General features: G+C 38.6%; 1 protein-coding gene across 1 annotated transcript in view; it reads right to left on the minus strand.

The window, feature by feature from the left end:
• Positions 1–25,511, minus strand: part of LOC124723147 (hemicentin-1-like) — a 754,903-nt gene that overhangs the window by 33,962 nt on the left and 695,430 nt on the right. The window lies entirely within an intron of this gene.

The following is a 25,511-nucleotide window of genomic DNA, read 5'->3' on the forward strand; positions in this document are numbered from 1 at the left end:
CAAAAATATGGAAACACCACAAACACAACACATTACAGTACCTAATACAGTGTAGGAAAGCCAATGGCATACAAAATACCTTCATTCATCTCAGAATGGATAAATACAGGTCCTGTATGGTTTTCAAGGGAACCTTATACAGTTCTTACTGCAAAATAGTGACAATTTCAGGTAATGATGATGGAGGTGGGTAGTGTACATTTACCCTTCTCTCCAATGTGGACTACAAAGGCTTAATAATATTAAGATCTGGTGAATGTGGTGGCTAGGGAAGATGCAAATATTCACTCTTGTGCTTACAAAAGCAGTCCTGGATGATGCAAGCTGTGCGAACAGGGGCTGTATCTCCCTGGAACACTGCATCACCGTTTGGAAACAAACATTGTGCCATGGGAGGGACCTGATCATCCAAAATGGTCATATAATCCTAGACATTACTGTAACCTTGCAAAGTATCCATGGAGTCCATTAGACACCATGGCATGGCTGCCCAAATATTCATTGAACCCCCACCATGTTTCACTCTTGGGATGTAAAAACAGTCAGAAGTTGGAAAATGTTAAACAAGACTCATCCAAGCAAATGACATACTTTCACTGCTTCACAATCCATGTTTTATGGCTTCAGCACCATGTTTTCCTGCTATGTGGATGTGTATCACTGGTGAGTAATTCAGAAATTCCAGCTTGCCCTGCAATTCCCTGCTTCTGGAACAACCTTTGTACTGGTTCAGTGCTGAAAGGATTCGTAAGTGTGATATTCAGTTCTGAAATTACTTTTGCAGCTGTTGCCCAATTATTTTTGGTCACAATCCCCTTCAATGACCATCAGTCATGATCACTCAAAACACCTTTTCATCCTCATTGTGACTTAGTGAGTGATGTTTTTCCACTTTCCCTGTATGTGCCATAAATCTTCAATACAGTGACTCTTGAAATACTAAACAGTTCAGCTTCCTTAGTTACAGGAAGATTCACCATACAAGCACCAACAGTTTGCCCACACCCAAATTTACTTAGCTTGAACTTAAATGCACTCAAAACTACAAGAATACTCTTCTGAGCATGACTAACACTTTGCAACATATTGAGGATATAGCACAGGTGCTGATCATGGTGAAATACAACAGCACAAGCTGAAGGCTTTGCTAGTGTCTGCATTTATGTTCAAGCATGCATTTATCATGGTATTTCATATTTTTGTCCAAACCTTGTAAAGTGAAACTGTCCTTATTATGTGATAGAGCAACATGATCTATTGCAAGAAGAATAGCTCTATGATTCTATATGGAGAATGCCAAAGGACCTGCTTCTCTTCTAGTGGCCATCTACACCAGACTGTTGGTGCAATGGAGCCTTCCTTGTGATCAGAAAAATGCGCGGGTCAATAGTACCTCAAGGAAGTGTGATAGGACCATTACTGTTTAAAACATACACTGAAGAGCCAAAGAAACTTGTACACCTACCTAATATCATGTAGGAACCCCATGAGCATGCAGAAGTGCTGCTACACAACATGGTATGGACTCCATTAATGTCTGACGTAGTGCTGGAGGGAATTGGCACCATGAATCCTACAGGGCTGTTCACAAATCCATAAGAGTATGAGAGGGTGGAGATCTCTTCCGAACAGCACATTGCAAAGCATCCCAGATATGCTCAATAAGGTTCATGTCTGGGAAGTTTGGTGGCCAGTGGAAGTGTTTAAACTCAGAAGAGTGTTCCTGGAGCCACTCTGTAGCAATTCTGGACGTGCAGAGTGTCGCATTGTCCTGATGGAATTTCCCATGTCCGTCAGAATGCACAATGGACATGAATGGATGCAGATGATCAGACAAGATGCTTACGAACCTGTCACCCATCAGAATCATATCTAGACATATTAGGGGTCCCATATCACTCCAACCACACACACTCCACACCATTACAGAGCATTAACCAGCTTTAACAATTCCCTGCTGACATGCAGGTTCCATGACTTCATGAGGTTGTCTCCATATCCATACATGTCCATCCACTCCATACAATTTGAAACGAGACTCATCTAACCAGACAACATGTTTCCAGTCATCAACAGTCCAATGTCGGTGTTGATAGGCCCAGGCACCACGTAAAGCTTTTTGTGTCATGGTGCAGTCATCAAGGGTACACAAGAGGGCCTTTGGATCCAAAATCCTATATTGATGATGTTTCATTGAATGGTTCACATGCTGACAATTGTTGATGGCATAGCATTGAAATCTGCACCAGTTTGTGGAAGGGTTGCACTTCTGTCATGTTGAATGATTCTCTTCAGCCGTCATTGGTCCCGTTCTTGCAGGATCTTTTCCTGCCCACAGCGATGTCGGAGATTTGATGTTTTCCTGGATTCCTGATATTCATGGTACACTTGTGAAATGGTTGTACAGGAAAATCCCCACTTCCTCGCTACCTCATAGATGCTGTGTACCATCACTCATGTGCCGACTACAACACCACATTCAAACTCACTTAAATCTTGATAACCTGCAATTGTAGCCAGCAGTAACTGATCTAACAACTGTGCCAGACACTTTTTGTCTTATATAGGCATTGTCGACTGCAGCGCCATATTCTGCCTATTTACATATCTCTATATTTGAATAAGCATGCCTTTACCAGTTTCTTTGGCACTTCATTGTTCATAGATGATGCAGTTGTCCACAAGAAAGTAGTAACACCAGAAGATGGTATCACTTTGCAAACAGTAGGAAAGACAGATGCCAGACTGAGATTCATAAGAAGAATTTTAAGAAAATGTAACTCATCCATGAAGGAATTGGCTTACAAGCTGCCTGTTTGACTGATTCTTGAATACAGTTCATTTTTCTGGGATCCTTACCAGGTAGGATTGACAGAGGAGGTAGAGAAGATCCAACAAAGAGTGGTATGATTTGTCACAAATCATTTAGGTGGTGCGTGAGGGTTTAGGTCATGCATGAGGGTACAGAAATGCAGAACAAACTCCAGTAGCATATGTTACATGAGTGGCATTGTGAATCACAAGGTGGTTTACTACTAAAATTTTGAGAGAGCAGCCCGCCTCCAGTGGTGTCGCGACAGGCGTGAATGGAGGGACGAATGGAGACGTGTCGTCTTCAGCGATGAGAGTCGCTTCTGCCTTGGTGCCAATGATGGTCGTATGCGTGTTTGGCGCCGTGCAGGTGAGCGCCACAATCAGGACTGCATACGACCGAGGCACACAGGGTCAACACCCGGCATCATGGTGTGGGGAGCGATCTCCTACACTGGCCGTACACCACTGGTGATCGTCGAGGGGACACTGAATAGTGCACGGTACATCCAAACCGTCATCGAACCCATCGTTCTACCATTCCTAGACCGGCAAGGGAACTTGCTGTTCCAACAGGACAATGCACATCCGCATGTATCCTGTGCCACCCAACGTGCTCTAGAAGGTGTAAGTCAACTACACTGGCCAGCAAGATCTCCGGATCTGTCCCCCATTGAGCATGTTTGGGACTGGATGAAGCGTCGTCTCACGCGGTCTGCACATTCAGCACGAACGCTGGTCCAACTGAGGCGCCAGGTGGAAATGGCATGGCAAGCCATTCCACAGGACTACATCCAGCATCTCTACGATCGTCTCCATGGGAGAATAGCAGCCTGCATTGCTGCGAAAGGTGGATATACACTGTACTAGTGCCGACAATGTGCATGCTCTGTTGCCTGTGTCTATGTGCCTGTGGTTCTGTCAGTGTGATCATGTGATGTATCTGACCCCAGGAATGTGTCAATAAAGTTTCCCCTTCCTGGGACAATGAATTCACGGTGTTCTTATTTCAATTTCCAGGAGTGTATATGCCCCCCAACAAGGATGTAGCAATGAAGATGAAGAACCCTTCCCACAGAAATTGGAAGATAACATCAAGGAAAATAACATCATGGTAATAGATAATTTGAATGCCCAAATTGGAGTAGACAGATGTTGATATGAAGAAGTGATGGGATTTTTTGGGTATGGAGGAAGAAATACTGAGAAGAAACTAGACTTTTTTGTAAGAAATAAGCTCTCCATAAAGAACACATTCTCCAAGAAAAGACACAGCCACAAAATCATCATGTATGACTGGGATGGAAGAAGCAGTTTAGTTATTGATTATGTGATGAGTGATAAACACACTGGAGGAAGAGTAAGAAGGGTAAAAGTCATATCAACAGAATCATTGGACAGTGACCATAGACTACATATAGCTGATATGAAGGAGAAAATGACAAGCACAATATGTTCAAGAAGATACCTAAGGTCAAAAAATGCAGACTAAAGTAAGCAGGAGAAGAACATCTATCAAAGTCTGATAACTGCAAATTTACCAACAGATGATGCATTGAGGACTGGGTAACACCGAAGACAATGTTAGTAAACTGCACTTTACAAGTCTGTGGTAAAACAAGTGGTAAAGTAAAACAGAAGGAAACCAACTGGTGAAATGACAGGATAAAGGAAGCTATTAAAGAATGGATCATAGGAAAGAAAATCACAGATGTGGAGAAACAAAAACAAATCCAAGGGATCAAACCAGTAGATGCTTAAAAATATGCAAATTGGAACAGGCATACAAGTTGGGAAATATTCACCTGAAGACTAGAGGAAGTGAGCAATTGAAACAAGAAAATTCTGTACATATTGGTAAAAAGCAAAGTATCAGATAGTGAAGGCATACCACTGATAGGAAGAGGAAATGGGAGTTTAGTCCAGGATGCAGAAGGAATCAGAGATGGGAAGAAAATATACTTCAGCACATTATTGAATGGCAAGAAGATACCAGAGGAGGAACAGGAAATGAAGGATTTACCAGAACCTGAAATGGAACAGCCGCATGTTACCTGGGCACAGACAGAGAATGCCTCAAAGCAGATGATAAGAGGCAAGTCAGCCAATCCAATGAATTGACAGCAGACATGACCAAGGCTGCAGGCATCCAAGGAGTACAGTGGGTACATTGAACACTGGAAGTCATTTGGAAGGAAAAAAAAGTATCAGATGATTGGAAGAAGGGGATTATAATACAACTATTCAAGAAAGGAAGTATGAAAGTGTTCTAATTTTGGAGGAAACACCCTATTATCACACTGTCTTAAGATATTGGAAAATATTGTGGAGAAAAGATTCAGATCATTGTTAGAAAACTGGTTTAAAGAAGAACAACATGGATTTAGAAGCAGCAGAGTAACAACAGAGCCCATATTTGCACCAAGTATTTTGAAAAGGGTAAAGACCTCATAATCACATTCCTGGACTTGGAAAAAGCATATGACAGTGTGCCAGTGTATAAGATCTGGAAGTGTTAAGAAAAACGAATAGTTCCAAACTCACTAATAAGGAAGATACAAATGGTATTTGAAGGCTGCAAGAGTTGTGAACAACTGGGTAATGGCAGATCGGATTTGTTGAGGACAGCGAGAGGAGTGCAACAGGGGAGTGCATTTTCCCCATTACTTTTCATTGCACTTATGGATGTGATAGCAAAGGAGGACAAGGAGATAGGAAATGATGATATCATTGCTTTAGTCTTTGCTGATGATGTAGCTATTCGGGAAGAAGCAGAACTAGAAATACAGGGAAGATTAGATGAATGGAGCTCCAAGTTTAAAGAGAGCCAGCTGACAGTAAGCAAGAGCAAAACTGTAGCAGTGATTATGAGTAGGACATCCGCCAATGGCAGCCTGGTGCTAGGTGGAGAGAAACTGAACATGTGGAGGTTTTCAATTAGTTAGGAAGTACAATATCAAGGAATGGAACTGCCACACTAGAAGTACAAAACTGCATAAGAAAGGAATCTAATCTTTTTCACCAAGAATAGAAACCTTGTGTGTGATTAGATAGTTTGTTTGACAACCAAACAGAGTATGTTTAAAATGAGTCTGCTGCTGACTATGACATACAGCTTGGAGTGCTGTGTGAATAACAAGGCTGAAAACTGTTAAATGTAGCTACTGTTATGCAAGAATGAGTCATCAGTCATCAAAAAAGGGATCCTAACAAAAGAAAAAAGACAAGAAACAGAGAGATCACATCATAACAGGGAAGATAGCACTTAGAAAAAGAGTTTATTACAGAAATAATTTTGTTTGTTTATTGACTGTTGTGGATATTTAGTAAAAATTTCAAGCTCTTCAAGGGTGTCCAGATGATATTTATTTGGAACATAAAAACAGAAGCCGAGATGTTAAGCTATGCATCTTACTTAATGTTTGCATTTTTTAAAATGAGAAAAGTTGTTTTATTAGTGTCTGCAGCTTAGGCATTTATCATGAAAACTGAGAAGAATTAATAAATTTCAAGAAAAAGACTTACCTCACATAGCAGGCTATATGAAATTTTATACTTACATCTACAGATGCAACACACACACCCACACACACCCACACACACACACACACACACACACACACACACACACACATCATGCCCACAGTGTCCCATCACCCACTCTCCATCCATGCCTACCCCAGAAACTCACTCTACTCTCATTCTATACAGCTCACATGTTCCCTCAGTCAGTTCTACAGTATGTAAGCAAGACCCTGTCCAGTGTGCTACAGTATAAGTTATGTGCAGTGAAATATTTAAATGTGATATATCAAGTGGAAACTTGTACAATGTGCGTCTAGTACCTACAGAAAAACACATGAATACATAAAAAGGATATAAAAGTTAATGTAAGTGTAAAAAAAAAGCGCTACTATGTCATTGTAAATAGTTCAGTAATTTAAATGAACTGCCAAGAATCATTTCAGATCTCCTATCAAGATATATATAACTAAATATTTTCTTTACATTATAGACTACTGATGACACCTAGCATGAATAGGCAAAAGATATTTGGTAGAAACAAAGAAAACATTCAGTTTCAAAAATAAAGTTTTTCTTATCTAGATGATAAGGCATAATTTAGGTTAACAGCTTAACTGCAGTACTTGTTCCGCTTCTGATTTCACTTCCTCTTAATCCACCTTCCTTTCTATTATCTCTGAATGGATGCTGGAGCTTTGGTTACCAATGTACTCTTTTTAACCTCCTTCTCTGTCTGATACATCTGTCTTCATCTTTGTCTACTGTTGTCCTCACAACAGGTGGGTTCCTCTCAACATAGGATCCGAGTGATCTATCCTTTTCTGACCTTCCCTAACTTACACCTCTTTCTTCCCTGAGGCAGGAAATATCATTTGTCTTAGCTAATTGTAGCTTTCTTTTACTGTTAAATGTTTTTATTGGAAGTGTTTGGAATTTCACAACATGGCTAGCTACTTTGTCTTAAAGTAATATTACTGTTTTCTGAAGTAAATTTTCCTTTTGATACAATCAACAGCCTTTCTTGCATTTAAATGTTCTGTTTTGCTATTTTGTGGAATATTCAAAATGTTGAATAATTACAACATTAAAACTCGGTTTGAAACTAGGCCTCAAATGCTGACAATTTGCATTTCATCCAATTGGATTCCATATGCCACAGCTTCCCCTCCTCCTTTTTTTTCAAACTCCAAACTGCCTTTCCAAGTTACAGTTAAGTTTCTGTCTCAACTGTATCATTTTGCCCAGGAGTGCAAATTCTGCATGAGTCTGAGAAGACCTGATTGGAGTTCAGTTTGAACCAGTGACTATTAAATACTCTCCAGTAGTGCCTCTGCTGTTACATGATCAACACTATGTAGTTTTTATGTGTATTGTTAGTGCATTTTAATTTCTAAATTGTTTTGTACTAAATGAAGCTAGGTTCATGTGTACTTGATGTATAGTATGCTTCAATACTGCTGTTAGTGTCGCTGTCATTCAGTTCGAACCACTGACTGTTAAATACATTTCTGTGCTGCCTTTGATCTGGTCCTATCAGCACCTCATGTAGTGACTCTCATAGCAGGAGCACCTCAAGATTGTGCATTGCTCTTGGTTTACTTTTTACATAGGCATAACCTTGTCCTGCACTTAATTCGATTACTTCTTTATGTCCTTGAAAGAAACTCATTCACATTTACATATGGTTAGAGATTGTGGCTGCTGAGGTTGTGATGAAGGAGTTGGCTGCTGTTCACAAACAGGTAGCAGCTGCATAGGCCACTAGCAACCAGCTTTATAGAGCTGCTGCAAAGGAGTGGCATCTCCCATTGTGAATATGTTGTGAAGCTTGCTGGCCCCGTCTTTTTGCCACTGTCTTTCACTGAGAGCCCTGGTTTTGGAGTAAGAAATCACTGGGTGGTGACTGGTATGACATATCCAGATTTGGAGCTGCTTTATGAGGAAGATGGTATGTTGTTAATGGCGTACAGGCTAGCCCCATGCCTCTTCTGCTGATAGTGAGAAAGTGTCACTGGGTGTTGTCTCTCCTCCTCATGCAGTGATCTCTCCTCTGTTTTGGTCAGGGTACCTGCATCATTAGTCATGCCACACCAATAATATCTGTTGTCTGGGTCCTCAGACCATTCTGAATTCTTGTCAGAGACAGACAGAAGTGATAAAGGCAGCTAGCATCTCTCGTGAAAATTCTGCACAGCTATTGATTTGCAGCATTGTTTTCAGGACTGATCAGGGACCCTTTGGTCTGGAGCCATATGGAGGGTAAAAACCAGAGCCTTCACCACTTCTGTGATGAGATCTGTTGTAGATTTCTTGATCTATGGCAAAAATACACAGTGGTTCATTGGTATAATTTGTGGAATGTTGTGTAAACAAACCACTGCACTCTTTGTATGAGAGAGATTGCTCAATTTCTGATATAGAAATATTAATGGAAAATAATTCACCTGTAAGAAAGACCACACAAAGAGCCTATAATAATTTTCATGGGCAGATCCCGGTGAAAGTTCATCCAGGAAACCCTGGGAAATTCTGGTAATATGTACAGTCAATGAATGGATCTCACCCTTCCATTCATTCTCTTGTGGATGTGTCTGATCTAATTTGAAATTTCACATTTGAAAATGTGTTCATGTGAGAGTGTACTACTGCACTAATCTTTGATCAGGTCACAGGCTTAAAAATGAGTAATATTGATGTTAGCACCCCAAGTATTGAAAAGCAATTAAAATTACTTAAAGTGAATTAGGCAACAGTCCTGATGGAATACCAGTTAGAGTTTACATTGAATATACCATGGAGGCCTTTCTTAGCTCATATTTACTGAGAAATGCTTGTGCAGTGAATAGTCCCAAATGACTGGAAAAAAGCACAGGTGTATCCTGTTTACAAAAAAATGTAATATATCAAATAGACAGTATTATAGAGTAATATTATATATATGGAGCATCTTTTCAATATATGATTGGCTGGAGAAATATTTGACTAATAGTACTCAGTACATTATACTGCATGGTGAATGTTAACCTTTGATGTGCCTCAAGGAAGTGTAACAGGACCTACTGTTGTTGTTGTCGTGGTCTCAGTCCAGAGACTGGTTTGATGCAGCTCTCTTTGCTGCTCTATTCTGTGCAAGCCTCTTCACCTCAGAATAACTACTGCAATGTACATGCTTCTAAATCCGCTATGTATTCATCTTTTGGTTTCCCTCTACTATTTTTACCCTCCACACTTCCCTCCAATACTAACCTGGTGATCCCTTGATGCCTCAGAATGTTTCCTACCAACTGATCCCTTCCTCTAATCAAGTTGTGCCACAAATTGCACTTCTCCCCAATTCTGTTCAGTACCTCCGCGTTAGTTACATGATCTACCCATTTAATTTTCAACATTCTTCTGTAGCACCACATTTCAAAAGCTTCTATTCTCTTCTTGTCTAAACTATTTATTGTCCATGTTTCACTTCCATACATGACTACACTCCATACAAATACTTTCAGAAAAGAGTTTCTGACACTTAAATCTATACTTGATGTTAACATATTTCTCCTCTTCAGAAACACTTTCGTTGCCATAGCTAGTCTACATTTTATATCTTCTCTACTTCGAACATCACCAATTATTTTGATCCCCAAATAGCAAAAATCATCTACTACTTTAAGTGTCTCATTTTCTAATCTAATTCCCTCAGCATCAAATGATTTAATTTAACTACATTGCATTATCCTCGTTTTGCTTTTGTTAATGTTTGTCGTATATCCTCCTTTCAAGATGATGTCCATTCCATTCAGCTGCTGTTCCAGGTCCTTTGTTGTCTCTGACAGAATTACAATATCATTGACAAACTTAAAAGTTTTTATTTCTTCTCCATGGATCTTAATTCCTACTCCAAATTTTTCTTTTGTTTCCTTTACTGATTGCTCAATATACAGATTGAATAACATCGGGGATAGGCTACAACTCTGTCTCATTTTCTTCTCAACCACTGATTTACTTTTGTGCCCTTCAACTATTATAACTGCCATCTGGTAAATAGTCTTTCACTGCCAACATTTTACTCCTGCCATCTTTAGAATCTGAAAGATAGTATTACAGTCAACACTGTCAAAAGCTTTCTCTAAGTCTACAAATGCTAGAAATGAAGGTTTGCCTTTCCTTAATCTATTTTCTAAGATAAGTCATAGGGTCAGTATTGCCCCACGTGTTCCAACATTTCTACGGAATCCAAACTGATCTTCCCCGAGGTCAGCTCCTAACAGTTTTTCCATTCATCTGTAAAGAATTCGTGTTAGTATTTTGCAGCCATGGCTTATTATACTGATAGTTCGGTAATTTTTACATCTGTCAACCCCTGATTTCTTTGGGATTGGAATTATTATATTCTTCTTGAAGTCTGAGGGTATTCCACCTGTCTCATACATCTTGGTCACCAGATGGTAGAGTTTTGTCAGGGCTGGCTCTCCCAAGGCTATCAGTAGTTCTAATGGAATGTTGTCTACTCCCAAGACCTTGTTTTGACTTAGGTCTTTAAGTGCTCTGTCAAACTCTTCATGCAGTATCATATCTCACATTTCATCTCCATCTACATCCTCTTCCATTCCTATAATATTGTCTTCAAGAACATCGCCCTTGTATAGACCCTCAATATACTCCTTCCACCTTTCTGCTTTCCCTTCTTTGTTTAGGACTGGTTTTCCATCTGAGGTCTTGATATTCATACGGGTGGTTCTCTTTCCTCCAAAGGTCTTGTTAATTTTCCTGTAGGCAGTATCTATCTTACCCCTAGTGATATATGCTTCTACATCCTTAGATTTCTCCTCTAGCCACCCCTACTTAGTCATTTTGCATTTCCAGTTGATATCATTTTTGAGACGTTTGCTTTCCTTTTCGCCTGCTTCATTTACTGCGTTTTTATATTTTCTCCTTTCATCAGTTAGATTCAATATCTCTTCTGTTACCCAAGGATATCTACTAGCCCTCATTTTTTTACCTACTTGTTCCTCTGCTGCCTTCACTATTTCATCTCTCAAGACTACCTATTCTTCTTCTACTGTATTCCTTTCCCCTGTTCTTGTCAGTCGTTCCCTAATGCTCTCTCTGAAACTCTCTACAAACTCTATTTCTTTCAGTTTATCCAAGTCCCATCTCCTTAAATTCATTCCTTTTCGCAGCTTCTTCAGTTTCAAGCTACAGTTGATTGGTTGGTTTGTGGGTTTGAAGGGACCAGACTGCTACGGTCATTGGTCCCTCAATCTACAGTTCATAACCAATAAATTGTGGTCAGAGCCCACATCTGACCCTGGGAATGTCTTATAATTTAAAACCTGATTCCTAAATCTCTGTCTTATCATTATATGATCTACCTGAAACCTTCCCATGTCTCCAGACTTCTTCAACATATAAAACCTTCTTTCATGATTCTTAAACCAAGTTTTAGCTATGATTAAGTTACACTCTGTGCAAAATTCTACAAGGCACCTTCCTCTTTTATTCCTTACCCCCAGTCCATATTCACCTACTACTTTTCCTTCTTTTTCTTTTCCTACTATCAAATTACAGTCCCCAATGCCTATTAAATTTTCATCTCCTTTAACTATCTGAACAGGACCTATAATGTTTATATAAATGATTTATCAGCATAAAGATGACACGTTGAGTTGCAGATAGGCACAATGAAAAGACTGTTCCTCATTTAGCTTTCAGACAGAGCCTTCTTCAGAAAAGAAAACACACACACACATACACACACACACACACACACACACACACACACACACACACACACACACACACAAAAGAAATCACACCTCACCTCACACTCACATGACTGCTATCTCTGGCTGCTCTGGCCAGAGTGGCCAGAGATAGCAGTTATGAGTGCATAAGGTGTTCTTACTTATGTGAATGTGTGTGTGTTTTCTTTTCTGAGGAATGCTCTGTCTGAAAGCTAAATGTGTAACAGACATTTCATAATGCCTGTACATAACTCAATGTGTCATCTTTATGGTGAGTAGCAATCTATCCTTTTCATAATATTGTTGATGTAACTGCCTGTTCTTTCCATTGTTTAAATGATTTATCAGACAGAATTAGCAGCACTATTAGACTGCTCACTGATGATGCAGTTGCACACAGGACAGTACCATTTTTGGATGATTATAAGGAATTGCAGAAAGACTTGGACAACTTCTCCACTTGATGCAATGAATGGCAGCTTACTGGAAATGTGGCTCAAGGTCAGATAATACCCATAACAAATAGAAAGAAAGGTGCAGTATCTGATTCCAAGATCAGTGGTGATATATTGAGCTTGTCACTTCATTTTAGTATTTGGGAGTACTACTATGAATTGACATGAAATGAAACAATCATGTTAAGTCAGTATTAGGAAAGGCAAATGGAAGAATTAGATTTGTTGGAAGAGTTCTGGGAATGTACAGTGCATCTATGAAGGAGAATGTACACAAGATTCTAGTACAACGATCACTAGAATATTTTCCAGTTTTGTAGAATTGTAATTTATTCATCTCATGACATATATTTGTAATTCATTTGGTTTGTGTATAAGAGACAGGTCTGAATTTTACACTGCAATTACAATAGCTTTTACACTAACAAATAATAAAATAACATTAGAATGATATTTCTGTGAGCTGTTATATTCATTTAGTGGGATATGTAACAGGTTGTATGTTTATCCTGCAGGAATTCCTACTGGGTAGCAGCATTTCATTATATGCAGTTATATACATTTAGTGGGATATAAACAGGTTGTAATGAGTTCAAATTAGCAGTTTATCCTGCAGGAATTCCCACTGAGTAACAGCATTTCAGTATCAGCACCTTTTATAGCTTTCTTTCTTTGTTTATTTTCACTGGACCTAACTCTATCTGTTTTAAATTGTTCCCTTCTAATTTATTATAAACTTTCATTTCCATGTATTCAGGAGCCTGATCGCACAAATTGATGCATTAGGTGAGAAGCATGAAAATTTCTTTGTTTATTGTGTCATGTGTGAACAAAATGATTTCCCTCAAATATGTTTTTTCTCATGTACAGTGCACATATTCTGTATGATTTTTTCTATATTCTTTGTATCCACACAGTGTTAGCAGAATTTCTCCAAAAAGCAACACCTTAAATAATAATAGATTCAAAGTAACTTATATATGTTACTTTTTGTGTCCACATCAATTGCAGTTGATAATATTTTCACTGAAAATACAAATCTACTCAGTTTGTTAGCTAAGTCCTTAACATGTGCCTGCTAGCTCAAATTATTACCCAAATTTGTAGTTCTTATCAAATAGGCATGACAATAGAAATCAAATGAATTCAGAGAGTCTTTGTAAGGACTGTAAAAGGTCAGTATATCCCAAACAAAAGGGTATCAGAAAGACTTAGGGAACTTAAACAGTAATTTTTGGGAGAAAGATGATATAACTCTTGCAAAACACCTCTGGGAAAATTTAGAGAACATGTGGAATGCATTGGGAGAAGATGGTACTTGGAGGTACAGTGCCTATTAACTCCTGTTACTTCACTGTGGCAAGAGAGTGCTCCATATTTTCTTTGGGGTAAAATAGACATTCACAATACTTTTTGTACACTTATTTATTTGCAGACACTGCCTAGAGATTATGGAGAAGTATCCTAATGAAAGCATACCACATTCTTGGTGGGTATGGCAGTGCAGAATCCTAGATTTCTAATGAATCTGTAAGTGCAGGAACTGCATTTAATGAAAGTGTTGCAACTAATGAAGGGATCATACCTAATTTGAAAAGATTGGACCAATACCAGTTTTGGAAATAATAGAAAAATGATGATGCAAACTGCATTGGTTTTGACAGACCAGCCGGCCATAGTGGCCAAGGGGTTCTAGGTGCTACAGTCAGGAACCGCGCGACCGCTACGGTTGCAGGTTCGAATCCTGTCTCGGGCATGGATGTGTGTGATGTCCTTAGGTTAGTTAGGTTTAAGTAGTTCAAAGTTCTAGGGGACTGATGACCACTGCAGTTAAGTCCCATAGTGCTCAGAGCCATTTGAACCATTTTTGTTGACAGACCATGAAATCATACAACATTAGAAAGCAGCACAACAGAAAAGGACTGACACCAAATAAAGTGATCCAAACACCAAATGAGGGAGGAAAGTAAAATCAACAGCTGAAGACAGTGAGTGTGTTGTGTGTAACACACTATTATTAAAAAAAAAAAGGACTGTAAGTGGAGTGGATTCAGTGCATTCATTGTAAGAAGTGGCTTCGTAAAACATGCTTAGATGAAGCAGATATGGGTAATGACTGTGCTGTAAAACAGGAAATATCAACTGTAGAAGAGTCAGTAATTTCAATAGAAACTTTTGTTTTGTATCACTTGACAGTAAAATATGTAGTAAATTGGTGATAGTATCAAATTTATTTTGCCGTCTTACTGTGATCTTTGGGGTGAGATGCCTAGTAATCCAACATGTTTAAAAAAATTACTACAGGACGCAAAAGCTATAATTTTATCATGTACATCATCAGTTTTCAGTTTGAAGGAACCTTGCCAGACGTGTGATTAAATCTCAACTTTTGAAAATCTCAAAATTTCCCGTCATAATTTCATGTAGAAGCAAAAAGTATGGCATCTTCTCCTCTACTCAAAGGTTACTGTGTGACCATTATGCTGCCACCAGCATCATGCAAGAACCATGAGAAAAAATAAGAGCGATTATGGAGCTTACAGAAGCATTTACACACACTTTTTCACTTGCTCACAAAACAGATGCAGCAGAAAAGAAAAATTGGTAATAATGGAATTATGTACCCTCTGCCATGCACTATAAAGTGGCTTGTGGAGTATTTATGTAGATGTAGAAATATGAAAAAAAATGATGCTTCCCTTGCATCCATGGGCACATTTCCTTTGTGCAATAACAACATATTGTTTGTTGCTTTTAATAAAAGAACTGAATATCACATTTCACATAAATAAACCCTAAGTAAGTGTAATTGTTCAATAATTTTTGTTTCAAGCTACACAGTTCTCAGTGTACTATGTTTGTTGTAGGATCGCAAGGACTGGGTGTACCATAAATGAACATTCCCAATGACAACTTCACATTTATGTTATGAAGCCTATTTTTGCAGATGAGAGTCCTGTCTGTCACTGGAGTAGCTTTCTGCATTAGAAGAATCTTTTACTTGTAAGAAGAATTTTTGAATGTGTAAAGCAACAGAAAAATGGTGCAATTTGCTTATTTCACATTTTTAAGGTATTCCTGACCGAAAATAGTAGATTAGATTAGATTAGTACTTGTTCCATAGATCATGAATAGGACACTTCGTAATGATGTGGAATGTGTCAGGTTAATAAAAGGTGTCTATACAAGATATTACATTACACAAAATATTACATGACACTCATTTTATTTATTTATTTAATTTTATTTTATTTATTTATTTATTTTTTTTTTTTTTGTCGTTGGGGAAATTACCCACTTACTATATCCAAAAATTCGTCTAATGAGTAGAAGGAGTTGCCATTAAGAAATTCTTTTAATTTCCTTTTAAATGCTATATGGCTATCTGTCAGATTTTTGATGCTATTAGGTAAGTGACCAAAGACTTTTGTGACAGCATAATTACCCCTTTCTGAGCCAAAGTTAGATTTAACCTTGAGTAGTGAAGATCATCGTCAAGGGATCACCAATTTAGTACTGGAGGGCAGCGTGGAGGGTAAAAATCGTAGAGGGAGACCAAGAGATGAGTAAACTAAGCAGATTCAGAAGGATGTAGGCTGCAGTAGGTACTGGGAGATGAAGAAGCTTGCACAGGATAGAGTAGCATGGAGAGCTGCATCAAACCAGTCCCAGGACTGAAGACGACAACAACAACAGTGAAGATCATCTTTTCTCCTAGTGTTGTAGCCATGTACACTGCTATTACTTCTGAATTCGTTTGGATTGTTAATAACAAATTTCATAAGTGAATATATATTGTGAGGCTACAGTGAAGATCTCAAGCTCTTTAAATAAGTGTCTGCAGGATGATCTTGGATGAGCTCCAGCAATTAATCTGATTACACGCTTTTGTGCAATGAATACTCTTTTACTCAATGGTGAGTTACCCCAGAATATGATGCCATACAAAAGCAGATAAAGAAAATAGGTGTGGTAAGGTAATTTACTCAGATGTATATTGCCAAAATTTGCAATGCCCCTAATAGCATAAGTAGCTGAACTCAAATGTTTCAGCAGATCCTCAGTGTGTTTTTTCCAGTTTAACCCCTCATCAATGCATACACCTAGAAATTTTGAATATTCTACCCTAGCTACCGATTTTTGATCGAAGTCTATATTTATTAATGGTGTCATTCCATTTACTGTGTGGAACTTTATATACTGTGTTTTGTCAAAGTTTAATGAGAGTCGATTTGCACAGAACCACTTAATGATTTTCTGAAAAACATCATTTACAATTTCACCAGTTAATTCTTGTCTGTTGGGTGTGATAGCTATACTTGTACAATCAGCAAAAAGTACCAGCTTTGCATCTTCGTGAATATAGAATGGCAAGTCATTAATATATATTAAGAACACCAGAGGACCCAAGACCGAACCTTGTGGCACCCCATTCTTGATTGTTCCCCAGTTTGAGAAATCACCAGTTTTTTGCGTATTATGTGAACTGTTTATTTCAACTTTCTGCACTCTTCCAGTTAGGTATGATTTAAACCATTTGAGCACTGTCCCGTTCATACCACAGTACTTGAGCTTTTCTAGAAGTATTCCATGATTTACACAATCAAAAGCCTTTGAGAGATCACAGAAAATCCCAACGGGTGACTTCCGGTTACTCAGAGCATTTAATATTTCATTAGTGAAAGTATATACAGCATTTTCCGTTGAAAAACCTTTCTGGAAACCAAACTGACATTTTGTTGAAATTTTATTTTTACAAAGGTGTGAAGCTATTCTACAACACATTACTTTTTTAAGAATTTTGGATAAGTTAGTCAGAAAAAAGATTGGGCGGTAGTTGTTGACATCAGATGTATCCCCTTTTTTATGCAGTGGTTTAACAATGGCAGAGTTCAGTCTATATAGAAAAATACCCTGCTTCAGAGAGCTATTACATATGTGGCTAAGAGTCCCACTTATTTCTTGGGAACAAGCTTTTATTATCCTGCTGGATATGCTGTCAATTCCATGTGAGCTTTTATTCTTGAGAGAGTTTATTATCTTCCTAATTTCAGAAGGAGAGGTGGGTGGAATTTCAATTGTATCAAATGGTGTGGGTAAGGCCTGTTCCATTAACTGCCTTGCTTCTTCTAATGAACATTTAGATCCTATTTTCTCTACAACATTTAAAAAATTATTATTCAAAATGTTTTCGACTTCCGGCTTGTTGTTTATGAAGTTTCCAACCGCTTTGATGGTAATGCCAGCATCCTGTACTCTTGTTTGCCCTGTCTCCCTTGTAATAATATTCCAAATTGTTTTGATTTGTTATCAGAGGTATTAATCTCAGACATGATGCACATGCTTCCGGAATTTTTTGATGACCTTTCTTAATGTAGCACAGTAGTTTTTATAATATTTGGCTGTTTCTGGTTCATTACCCTTTTTTGTAGTTAGATACAGTTCCCTTTTGTGGTTACAAGATATTTTTATTCCTTAAGTAAGCCAAGGTTTTTTGCATGGTTTCTTATAATTAGATTTAACTACTTTCTTGGAGAAACAGTTTTCAAATTCTCTTACAAGTGTATCAGGAAATAATTTATATTTTAAATTAGCATCAGGTTACTTGTACACCTCATCCCAGTCTAACTGCTGAAGATTTTCTCTGTAATTTCGAATTGTTGAGACATTAATTGAATGCACAACTTTGAGGGTAGTTTTGAATTACTGAATGGAGCTATGTCATATACTGTAACTAGCTGAGCATCATGATCAGAAAGCCCATTCTCAACAGGACAAGAATTTATGTTTTTAAACCTATCTTGGTCTATAAACGTGTTATCTATCAATGTGCTGCTGTCCTTTACTACCCGAGTAGGAAAATTAATGACAGATGACAAATTGAAAGAACTGAGCAAGACTTCCAGGTCATTCTTCCTATTACACTCTTTCAGTGAATCAACACTGAAGTCCCCACAAATAATAATTTGCTTTCCCCTAACTGACAGATAGCACAACAAGGCATCCAAGTTTTCCAGGAATAAATGAAAGTTTCCTGAAGGGGACCTATATACTTTTACAATTATAAAAGAGCCCTCCTTCAGTTTAAGTTGACGGGCACATGTTTCTATATGTTGCTCTAGACCAGGGCTTCCCAACGTGTGGTCTGCAGACCCCTTAGGGGTCCGCTGGGTCTTTCTAGGGGGTCCGCGGCCACCTTTCACCAAATCGTGTAAAATAATGAGTAAAATTATTGAATAAAAATGTGAAAATCAAATTCATCACTTTTTTTTTTTTTTGTGTGAAAAACATGTGTACTTTTACTTCAGGTTGTATCCCCAAGCAGCCTTTGCGGTTCCTAAGGGAGAACGCATACACAGTTTAGTGCCGGAGAATGCGGCTTCTCTGATGGACTGTTTCGCAACAATACGAGTGGAAGTGAACAGACCATAAGCGGCAGCTTGTCAACAGCGAACAGTTTGGACGTGACATTGATTGCTCTTGGAGGAAGACAGCTCCATCGTGTGAAATTTCAGTTACCAAGTAATTTTAATCAGGCTATAGTGTGTTGAACAAAGGGAGTAAATCCACTAGTAAGTGTCTGGATGTGCTCTTCACTGACTAGGGATCCGCCATGGATTTTCGACTGAAGAAGGGGTCCGCCAGCTGAAAAGGTTGGGAAGCCCTGCTGTAGACAAAACTTTTTTGTATCTAAGCTTTCTACACAATGATAACATTTGACATATATGGCAACTCATCCTCCCGCCTTATTCTCTCTACTCATATGTACAGCTAGTTTATAACCACTGATATTTACCTTTTCCATATCAGACACAATGTGATGCTCATACAGGCATAGTGTATCTATTACATTATCAGATTCAATGTCATCTAAACAAACCAGGAGCTCATCTACTTTATTCTTCAATCCCGGAATATTTTGGTGAAAAATGATAACATTATTTTTTATTTACTTTTGTGAGAATCTACTTTTTTCTTTAATCCACCAATATTTTGGTTAAATATGGTAACATTATTATTTACTTTCCTGTTGTGAGATTTTTGTGAGTTTAGGACCTCTTTAGCACCTGCCTGCCTTAACTTCTCATTGGGCACTGATATTAGTCTAAAAAAGAGGTACATCCATGAGTACTAGTGTCCCCCCCCCTTACGGATTTCACTAACAACCCTGCCAGTTTATCCTCCCCTTTCCTATTGAGATGTAGACCATGTCTTGTGAAATCCCCCCTATCAATAGCCTCGACAGGAACCAATCCAACGTCTGACAGAGTGGCCGCCCTATGCAACTGATCCAACTCCATATTTACTCTCCTGACAGAGTGGTTCAACTGGGGCTGATCATGCCGCACGAAAGCAGGCACAAGCCCAACATTATTGGTATGGGTTGTTGCCGAGGCTATTTTCACCTGGTCACACTCAATACTGTAGCCCTGATCCCTGGCAATACTGTTTCCCACTCCATCCACTATCATCACATGATCCTGCTTTGTGAATCCCTTGCACAAGGAACCTATATCCTCTACCACCTAGGTAAGACTTGCACTTGGCTTGAAAAAGTTTGTGACCTGGTACCTGTCACCTAATTTTTCCTGCAAAATCTGGCTCACACCTCTTCCATGGCTGCTACCTAGCAACAGAACTTTCCTCTTACTTTCTACTTTTTTTGAAACAGTTGGTTTCCTAGTGAGAGTCTGTTGCATCTTGACTACATCTACTTCTACTGGAGCCTCTTCCTTACTTAACTGTGGTAGCAAGGCAAATCTATTGGTTGTGCCAATTGGGAAACTGTCAGACACTGTCCTCTTTCTGTGGCCCCTGTTCCCAGCTACCACTTCCCACCGCTGTTTGCCCTTCTCCCCCCTTAACCTCTTCAGTTCCTCCATCACTCTGTCCAAATCAGCCTGAAGGGCTCTAATTTTCTCTTCCTGTTTAGCTATAATCCTATCTCATGAGCAAACCCTGCAAAAGAATGGAAGAGTCTCATTTGCTTCCCCAATTCCCATGCCGTTACAATTTCCCCAATGAAACCACCTGTCACAACAGCTGCACAAAACCCCTGATCTAACTTTCCTACTGCAGCTCACATACTTAGTATCCATGTTAGTTTGGAACTTAGTTAAGAGATTTACTAAGTGATAACGATAATATATTAAATACAAATGCAAAAGGATACTAAATATGTTTTGGAAACTAATATGTAAGTAAACTATTACCAAATGCACTTAAATTTGTGTTATAACGCTAAATATGCACGATCAAAAATTAGGCCTAAACAGCCGAATGTAACCAAAACCAACTTTTTGCGATAAGTGGAAGAATACGTAAATAAAAGAAAAACCTTTAATGGCAAGCTTGAAGAGCACACTAATAAATGTATTTAATTAGTTAATCTATACCAAATGCACTTAAGATTGTGGTATAACGCTAAGTATGCACACTCAGAAAGTAAGGCAAAGCCGCGAAATATAACTGAACTGGATCTGGATACAGAACTACACACAGAGTAAATCAATAAAAGGAAAATGCACAGAACTGATCTTCACTATTAAAAGTTTAAACAAGACAGTAATTGGAAGATTTGATAGTAGTCAACTAGCTCAAGCTAGATGTCACAAATTACTTTAATTGCCATTTCCCAGAGAAAACAAAGACTATCACTAACAAAAAACAGAATGATTGGGTCACAAAAGGTATTAAAACTTCATCAGAAAAGATGATGCTGCTGCACAGACTTAGCAAACTGGACAGTGGTAAATCCAAAGAGTTCAAGGTATATTATAAAAATTGCAAAAACACGTACAGGAGAGTTATCAAATGGGCTAAAAAAGCCCATAATGATACAATAATTAGGTGCTCTTCCAACAAATGTAAGACCATCTGGGGTATAGTAAATGAACGGACTGGTAGAAAGTTAAGGATAGAGGATAAAATCACACTAAATATGGAAGGACAAAAGACTGGAAATGCACATAAAATTGCCAATAAGTTCAACAGCTATTTTTCAGAAATTTCCACAAATCTCCTAACCAACTCTTCAAATACTGTTCACTCTCCTCCCACAAATCTCCTGACTAACTCTCCAAACACTGCACACTCTTGTCTCAAAAATAATACTCCTCTGAACTTCTTTTTCCTGTCTCCTATAACACCATATGAAACTGAAGATATTATTAAAAAACAGTCAAAAAGATTTATTTGCAGGGCATGATCTGATACTCTGCTTCTTACTTCATAAGTGTTCAAATTACACCAGTGGACCCCTGTCAAATACCATAAGTACCTCATTTCTAGAGGTAAAATTTCCAAACCAGCTAAAACTTGCTAAAATTATACCTCTCTACAAGAAGAAAGAGAAAACGGACATGACAAACTATAGGCCAATTGCTGTACTATCTGCCTTCTCAAAAATATTTGAATAATGTGTGTTAACTAGGTTAGAAATATGTTTAGATTCTAACAACATAATCACATCTTCCCAATAAGGATTTTGGAAAAATAGGTCCACCACACATGCTCTGTATGCATTTCTAGAAAAGTGCTCAAGTTTCGTTGACCATAAACAAACTGCTGTTCATATATTTCTTGATCAGTCCAAGGCCTTTGACATGGTTGACTACAAGCTGGTGCTTATGAAACTCCATAAGTATGGGATTAGAGGTGTAGCCCACAATTGGTTCCATAGCTACCTCAGTCACAGAAAGCAATATGTAGAAATAAGAAAATCAGAGACATTCAGGCACTGCAGGTCAGATATACTACATACAACAAATGGCGTCCCTCAGGGATCTGTCCTTGGCCCTGTTCTTTTCATATTGTTCATAAATGATCTCCCAGAACACATACCAAATGCCAGCTCCTTTCTGTATGCAGACTACACAAATATCCTGATAACTAGTAGAGGTGACACATTGCAAGATGCAGTTAATGAAAGTACTTGTCATTTACAATCGTGGTTTGAAGCAAATAGACTACTCATAAATACTCAAAAAACTGTAAGTATGAACTTCCATACTAGACAAAATCTAACCCCCTTCAGTGCAGTTATAGTTATCAGCAAAGATGACATTACGAACAGGCAGGACATCAAATTTCTTGGACTTACCATCAGTAACACACTAAATTGGAAACCACATATTGAGACATTGTCACAAAAGCTTAATAAAACCTGCTATCTATTATGATCATTAAAAGACACAGCCAGTGTAGATACCTTGAAGCTGGTGTACCATGCCCTGTTTGAGTCTGTCTTGAGCTATGGCCTAATCTTCTGGGGAAAGAGCTCTGATTCTCTCACAATTTTCAAGTTATAAAAATAAGTAGAAAGAATAACGAAATGTAAAAAAAGAACTGAACACTGCAAACCACTATATCAACAGCTAAAAATCCTGCCACTGCCATGCCTCTATATATTGGAACTAGCTTGTTTTACAGTACAACACTTGGACGCCCTTGACAGAAATGCAGACTGCCACACACATGACACCAGAAACAGAACACAGTTACAAATTATAGCCCACAACACAAAATTATATGCAGATGGGGTTAAATGTATGGGCATTAAAATATACAACCACCTCCCAACAGACATAAAAACAAGCAAAAACCCAAAAATAATGAGAATTAAATTAAAGGAATTGCTACTAAATCACTGTTTCTATTCCGTACATGAATTTCTTGAAACAAAATTTTAATTACTGGCAATAAGCTGTTAATTCAGTTGTAGATGTTTCTACTTAGTAAGATAATTTAATTATTGTATCTTATATATATTCTGTCTGTATCTCTTATATGTATTCTGCTATGTGCAGTATGCACCACCGTCATCTCTCATCACACACCACCTTTTTTATATTTTGTCTATATATCCTATATGTATTCTGCTATGTCAGTTATGTGCCACTACTGTCATCTCTCATCATATACCATCTTAACATAATTTTTCAAATTGACTTCTCCTATATCATGATGTGCTTTGCTGTACAAATTGTATGATCTACAGGACCAATAATAAATCAAATCAAATCAAAATACAAAATAATTCATATGTTAGCAGAGAATGGCATTTCTGCATTCATTCATTATACATAATGAGCAAAGAACTTCAGGTGTGAAGAGTGAGTCACAGTACACCACACAAACAAAATGAACCTACAGACTAAATTAACATCTATCATTAATTATTAGTATTCCTATTATGCATTAAAGGTACCTTCCATGGTCCGTTTACACTTAAATGGCTGGAAATTAGTACTGTACATGATTACTAGAAAAGCCATTACTTTGAAGGCTGCTGCTGCTCCACATTTACAGTGTACTATTTTGTTATTGTTCATCTCTGAACCAGTATCCAAAATCTAATCATAATGAGAAAAAGAGGAAATGAAAGAAGGAGAAGGTGAAAATCATCATGATAATAAGAAATGTTCCCCCCACACATCTGAATTCTGCTATTGTATAGAGAAGGACTACTTCCAGCTCTCAATATGTCTGTGATTCATAGATGACAAAGAACAGTTCATTAGACTCATAATATCTCAGTGAAGTTTGCAATTTTGTTGTGAGTAGAATGTAATCTCACAGAGAAGTTTACTATAAACTGTCACGAAGATGCTGTTGCACCCTGTCTTCTGCACAGTAAAGTTCTCAGATGCTTTTATCATCAGACATTGACCACTGTCAAAGCAATTATTAAATATGGAATAAAGTTTTATTTCAGCACTTTGGTAATAACTCTTAAACACAGTAAATAATCACAACAGATCAGTGTAAGAGCAATGTGTGACCTTCACTCCATTACAAAAAGCAGTGACGTTTTCAAAAAAAATATTCTGTAGTGCTCAAAGCTGTCTCAGAACTGCAGTTTTCTGACAAACTGTGAACCTCACTCATGACAGTGCAGTAACAGGTCCACTTATTTTGCATTCAGCAAATGAGCCAGGACCACAAACATGCTTGAGGGAATAGGATATAGTTGTAGGTAAACAACTAGAACTCTCTCAGATACAGATTTATTAGCACTTCTTCTACACAGATAGAAGTCTGGAGGCTAACTACCGTTAGTGGCCAACTTCCTCCCAAAGCCCACTCCTCAAAGATAGCACACTTATACACTGAACAAATATCGATATTTATGGCGCTCTATGCCACATAGCCCCCCCCCCTCCCCCTCCTGCGTAGTATCGAGTACGTCCCTGTGAATGGGGGAGGGGGGGGTTGAGAAGTTAGGAAGGTAACGTACAGTTCTTCCACGTCAGGTGGAAGCGGTCATCTGGTAGGAGACCGGTGGGTGAAACCTAGTACGTCGTCGACAGCGAAGTCAGCAAGCGATGCCGGCGGCTGAAGATGACGTCCCATCCTGGAGTGGAGGTGTAGCATTTCGTCAGCAGGCAGGTGGAGAATCACCTTGCCAGAAGGCCTAATAAAGGCACGTAAATTGCCACACACAGCACTTGTGCTCAATTTAAAGTGGTGCACCACACGAGTTTCTGCACTTCCTCCCTCAACATCGTCGTACGTGAGTACCACACATACACCATATCGCCATCTACGACAACAGGTAATTTATGTATGTCATCAGGGTGTACATGTGTTGTGAATTCTTGGGTGGCACCTATACGAGCAATGGTAGGGAGGCAGGGAGGTGTGGGAAAGCCGTGGCAGGGGGAAGCATCTGCGAAGAGGGGGGTGGCAGGTGCACTGGACTGCGCAGGCGACAGCCTCGGGCGATCTGCTGACGGACGAGAGAGCGTGACCGAAGGCAACGAGAAGCCAGTGTGGATTGAATGGCATGACAAAGAGCTGTCACACGAAGATGGTAACACAATGGTAGAATCCGAGTGGTTGGTAGTTCGACTGCGAGGGCTGTGAGGAGAGAAACCTCAAAAAGATTGGCCACTCGAATTAGATGAATGTGGAGAAGAAGCAGTGCTTGGCAGAGAAGCATGCTGTGGAGAATCAATACCTGAATGTACGGTATGAGGAGATGGAT

This window comes from Schistocerca piceifrons, chromosome X (assembly GCF_021461385.2).
Source record: "Schistocerca piceifrons isolate TAMUIC-IGC-003096 chromosome X, iqSchPice1.1, whole genome shotgun sequence".
Taxonomy (NCBI): Eukaryota; Metazoa; Arthropoda; class Insecta; order Orthoptera; family Acrididae; genus Schistocerca; species Schistocerca piceifrons.